Source organism: Pezoporus occidentalis, unplaced genomic scaffold, assembly GCF_034315485.1.
Source record: "Pezoporus occidentalis ecotype Australia unplaced genomic scaffold, CSIRO_AGI_Poc_V1 ctg1115, whole genome shotgun sequence".
Lineage (NCBI taxonomy): Eukaryota > Metazoa > Chordata > Aves > Psittaciformes > Psittacidae > Pezoporus > Pezoporus occidentalis.
The window spans coordinates 6,706-12,597 of NW_026912902.1; the positions used below are offsets into that span (position 1 = coordinate 6,706).

Genomic DNA, 5,892 nt, shown 5'->3' on the forward strand with positions numbered 1-5,892 from the left:
CGTGGCAGGGGTTGGAGCTGGAGGAGCTTTAAGCTCCCTTCATTCCAACCTATTCCATGCTTCTATGATTTCAGGGACAGAGAAAGGATTCATGCAAGAATTAATGGTGTCCCATTCTTTTTGACTTGATGCCACCAGCAAGTTCTCCATGTGCTTTATCGTGCAGATGAGGGTAAATCTGAGATTTCCTATTGTGAATTTGCAGCATGGGAAATTCCAGTAAGAAACAGAGGGAGTTAGAAAACCCCACTGTAAGAGCAGTCAAACATTGACATAGGGGCCAGGGAGGGTGTGAAACCTCTGCCCCTGCTTGTCCCCAAGGCTCAGCAGGAAAACAACCGTTGGCTGGGTTAAATAATAACCAGGGAATTATCAGGAAGCTCTGGGAACAAAGCAGGATTCAGCTGATTGACCCTGGGTGCCTGCTAGTTGTGTGTTGTTAAGAAATGAGCAAACCACTTATATCCTGACTTAACTGAATCCAGCCATGGACCTTCTCCCTCCAGCCTAGGTTATTATGTGTCTCTAGGATAGCCCTAAGGCTCAGCCATGGCTCCAGGTTTCACCATGGTCCTGGCAGTGGCTGCAGCTCTATGGGCTGAGGTAATGCACACAGTGATGTATTTTGGGGTGTTTTATGTATACTGTGTTTGCCCATCACCATTCAGCTCTCTGTGAAGGAAAGCAACAGGAGAGACATCAGGGCAGGCAATGCCATTGCTCCAGGCTGCCAAGGGCTGCCACGTATCAGGTCTGAAGGCTGCTGAACAGCACCACAGCTCCTGTGCTCTGTTGTGATCAGGCTGCCATGGAGATTATGGCTCTTATTGCTGCCAACAGGGGAATGGAAAGCAAAGGTGTGGAGCAGTGGATGGGGATTCCTTGATAGTTTCTGCCCTTTGGTGGGGATTCATCACTATCACGTCTTAAAACGCTTACAAAGTGCCTTCATTCATAACAGAGGTCACTTAAATTCTTTGCTGTCTAAAATGAAATGAGGTGTATGGTGCTGGAAATCATTTTGTCCATCAAAAGCTAAAAATACTGCCTGCATGGCATCGCACTTATTTGCTATCATCTCTGTTTTTCTTGCTAAAGGTGTTTTTGTCCTTTTCTTAAGGCCTTTAATGAATTTAACAACACCATTAAGAAGTGGAGTTTCATTCAGTGGAAGGGTAGAATTCACAGTTTATTCTCATTTGCCAAGCAAAAGGGAGAACAAAAATGAAAAGAGCTTTAAGTTCATGCAGTCCAAGTGTTCCCTTGCCGTGTGTGGTGGTTTAAACCACGTGTCAAGGCCTCCACTAACCCATTGCACTGAGGCCTTCTCTATAGGGTTTGTGAACTCTTGCAAGGCCGGTGCCTGCAGCCCTGCCCTGGGCAGCCTGTTCCAATGCCTGAGCACCCTCTGGGGCAGGAATTGTTCCTCAGCTCCATCTAAACCTGCCCTGGTGCAGCTTGAGGCCGTTTCCTCTTGTCCCATCCCTTGTTCCCTGGGAGCAGAGCCCAGCCCCTCCTGGCTCCGTCCTCCTGTCAGGCAGTTGTAGAGAGAGATCAGGTCCCCCCTTATCCTAAGATGAAGAGACGTGCATGCTTGTAGTTGTCTACCTGTGTCTTCATGACATGAAATAAACTACTAATTAATTAGGTGAAATTAACTACTAATTAACTAATTAGGTGAAATTAACTACTAAATATAATTATCAAAGTATGGAGAGTGAAATCAGTTGTATTCTCAAACACATCAACCAGTGCATCATGTAAGTCTGGGTGCAGAAGACCCCCAACATGTTGTCCATACTTAACCAAAACCCGAGCATCTACCCCACATCTCCATTCTGTCTGGCCCTAAACTTGCACCATTCAAGATCATTATATTTTTGTGAGCCTCCTCAACGCCTCCTTCACCTCCTTATTCCTCAGGCTGTAGATCAAGGGGTTCAGCATGGGAGTCACCACGGTGTAGAGCACCACAGCCCATTTATCTGCTGCTCTTGAGCTGTCTGAGCTGGGGAATAAATACATAAAAAAGCATGCCCCATAGAAGATGCTGACAGTGGTGAGGTGGGAGGTGCAGGTGGAGAAGGCTTTGCGCTTGCCCTCGGCTGAATTGATGCTCAGGATGGTGGGGATGATGGCCACGTAGGAGAGCAGGATAACCAGGATGCTGGACACACCAAAGAGAGATGTTGCAGTGGTCAGGATGATGTGGCTGAGTTTGGTGTCAGAGGTGGAGAGTGAGATGAGAGGGGAAATGTCACAGAAGAAGAGGTTGATGACACTGGAGCTGCAGAAGGACAGGGTGGACATGCAGAAGGACAGGTCTGTCCCACGCCATTGGTCAGCCCCATGAGGTACAAGGCAGTCACCAGCTGGAAACAGCACTTTGGGGACACGACAAGGGGGTACAGCAGGGGAGCTGGTACCATTGTCCATCAGCAATGTCAGGCACCATGTACAATGAACCAGGTTTCCACCCATCTTCAATTCCTTGTACTCCAACCATAGCTCACAAGTTTGGCTTCAAAGACCCGACAGAAGATCGTGGTGACCTTGTTAACAGTGAGGTAAATTCTGGCCACTACTTGTCCATCCAAACATCAATGCTCACATTACTCAAAGTACTCAGGTTGGTCAGGCATGACTTGGCCTTGGTACCTCTATACTGGGACAGTTTTTCCACAGCTGAGATGATGGAAGGGGTGAGATTGTCTTCGAACTCTCGGAGTTTATGAACCATTTCATCCACTGTTAGTGGTACTATGTCATTCCAGGTTACTGTTGCCAATGAATGGGCATATGATGACGGTGCATTCCGTGTAAGTTTTCGCCACATGGGTCGTGTACATTCAACTTCATCTGGATCTATGGGTGTATCCCCGTTATTCGGCTTGATGTGATAGATCATCTCTACGATGGCTGATTCCCTCAGAGACTGGATGCCTTTGTCTATAGTAGTCCACTTGGCCGAATGACTCATAACATCGTCCTTGTATGGAAACCTTTCTTTCACAGCTGCCAAGAGCCGCCTCCAAAGGCTGAGGGACTTTTTCTCTCTTGCAATTGCTTTGTCAATTCCCCCTTCTCTAGCAAGTGATCCCAGCTGCTTGGCTTCTGTACCTTCTAGTTCGTGACCATCGGCCCCATTGTCCCAGCATCGGAGTAACCAGGTGATGATGTGCTCCCCTGGTTGACGGGTAAAATCTTTTTGCATATTCCGCAGCTCGGTTGAGGTCCGAGGTCGAGAAGTTACCTCTTCTTCTTCTTCTTCTTCGTCATGTGATGATGACTCCTGATCAGATTCTGGACCGGGTGGTGAATTCATTGGTTCTTCATCTCGCTTCACCCTTCTTGCCTCCTTTTTGCTTGTTCTCTTGCGTACAGGGGCAACCGATATTGGTACGAATTAGTTCCCTGGTTTGGCTGCAGTAATTATCACTGTGGTTTGAGTAGCAACTGTACTTGTTGCTGGGGGTGGTGTAGCTGCTGTGCTTGGAGCTGGGGTAACCGCGCTGTCTGTTGCAGTCGAAGTTTGAGCAGCTGCTGTACTTGCCACTGGGGGAGCTGCGCTGTTCATTGCAGCCAAAGTTTGAGTAGCGACTGTACTTGTAGCTGGGGGTGGCGAAGCTGCTGTGCCTGGAGCTGAAGTAGCTGCGCTGACTGTTGTTTGCCCTCAGATCCGCCGACATTCTTTTCCTTTTGAAGGCGCTGGATAGTATTCAACAAGGCCCTGTAAGCATAGGCCAAGCCCCAGCACGTTGCCATGATTTGTCCATCTCTGGTATGGCCAGAATGACCACACACCTCATTTAAGTGTTTTACTAATTCTTCTGGATTTTGCAGTTGTTCGGTAGTGAAATTCCAAAGTACTGGAGGGGCCCACTGACCTAGATACTTGCCCATACTATCCCACACACCCTGCCACTCATGACTGTCAGCCTCAGGGAAAATCTCTTGGTCCTCCTACATCGTCGTTTGACCCCAGACAAGACCCAAACCTGACTCTGCTTAACTCTTGAAATCAGTCGTGGGCAAAACACACTCTGTATGTGTGTTAGCATGGTGATTCCCATCACCATCAGCAAACAAGTCTCAACAGCATTAAAAGGCCATTCAAAAAATTCAAAACTCTCAAATGTAAATGGTCTGGGGGGACGACTGGGAGGGTAAAAGGATGTCTCCTTCACAGGTTGAGCACCTGAGAAGGAGAAAAAAGATGTGTAATTGCTAAGCACTTCTATTATATACCTCCCAAAGCATAAAGGTGGTGACCACACTGGGAACATAAGCCAGATCAGTTTCATGATCAATGATTCTATTGTATTACAAGTCATTACCATAAAGTACAATGGGACAAAAACCTTAGCCCAAGCCCCACACTTGAAAAACACTAATACAGCAAATACCGGATGGAAGTAAGATATGATGTACTGAAACTGTGAGATCAAGAAGAACAACCTTGAGAGCCAATAAATCAGCACTGTGACAAGTGACTATCAATCCAGTCAGATCTGTTCTTATCTCAAGCCCTCGTGCCCCACGTTGGGTGCCAAGAGAACTGTCATGGTTTAAACCCTAGCCAGACAGCTTGTTCACTCACTCCCAGTGAGTGGTGCCGGGCGGAGAGCAATCGAGGGCTCCCCTCCCCTGGGGCTCTCCCCTTCCCCGCTCCCGGAGAAACGGGGAGGAGGATCGAAAGAGTGCAATTTGTGGAGGCAGTGTTCTCACGGGACAATGGATAATTGGTACATAAACTCTGAATAATCCTGAAAGATACAGCAAGGCCGTGAGAGGCCCAAGGAAGCTTAAGCAAGCAAGATAAGAAGAAGCTAGAATTCACTGATGTAATGAGAACTGTGGACTGTTGGCAAGCTTTTGAGGTCAAGTTCCCACACCTGTGCTTAACCAATTATATGCTAGTTGCAAAGGGTCTTCAGGACATGCATCCAATCATAATATGCCAAATCACTGTAAGTGCATGAAAGAAATAGTATTTAAGGGGTTAAGGCTTTGTAATAAACGGCTTTTTGTCTGATCATATTGATCTCTGACTAAGTCCATGTATTTTCTGCGGCAGCAACTCCTACGGGTTGAGACAAGAACAGTCCAGCAACCAATATACAACACAAATCACCACCGCTACTACCAACGACAACAATGATAAGAGAAAATAACAAGGGAAGAGAATACAATGCCACCGACCAAGAAACGAGTCCCACCCGGAAGCCCGTGTCCTTCCAGGTAACTCCCAGTTATCCCCTATCCCGGGCATGATGTGCTGTGGTATGGAATACCTCTTTCGCTAGCCTGGGTCAGGCACCCCGTCTCTGCTTCCTCACAGCTTCCCCTCCTCCCTGGCAGAGCATGAGCCTCACAAAGTCCTTGGTCAGGGTAAACATCACTTAGCAACAACCGAAAACATCGGTATTAACAGCACTGTTCCCAGGCTGGAAGTCAAAACACAGCACTGCACCAGCTACCACGAAGGAGAAACATGACTGCTACTGCTGAACCCAGGACAACACTCAGATGTTTTCAGTCTTTCTCATGGAGCAAATGGAATGTACAGTCCCTTTTTCTGCCCCCTTAATGAAATGTCATGACAAGTTTGCAAGTTCTTCACCTCTTCTCCAGTTTTCAAATGGTTCAAGATTGGGTTTGGGTTTTTAAAAGGAAAAGGTCTGATTTAGCCTCATGATTAAGAGATTTCTGAAGGGCTTTTGGATGTGTTTCTCTGCCTGTGAAGATTCACCAAGAACCATAGTTAGATGTTGCCTCAACTATCAAATCTTTTTTGTTTTAATGTCCAGCCTAACAGAGTACATGCAAGCCACATGGCATTGCTCTTCCCTATTTCACTCCATCTTTCCTCCTTCCCACAGGGATGCTGCC

The 5,892-nt window shown here is 47.1% G+C and overlaps 1 pseudogene; it reads right to left on the reverse strand.

The window, feature by feature from the left end:
- Positions 1-1,806: 1,806 nt before the first annotated feature.
- Positions 1,807-2,429, reverse strand: LOC134171226 (olfactory receptor-like protein COR3; annotated as a pseudogene).
- Between the last annotated feature and the right edge of the window lie 3,463 nt (positions 2,430-5,892).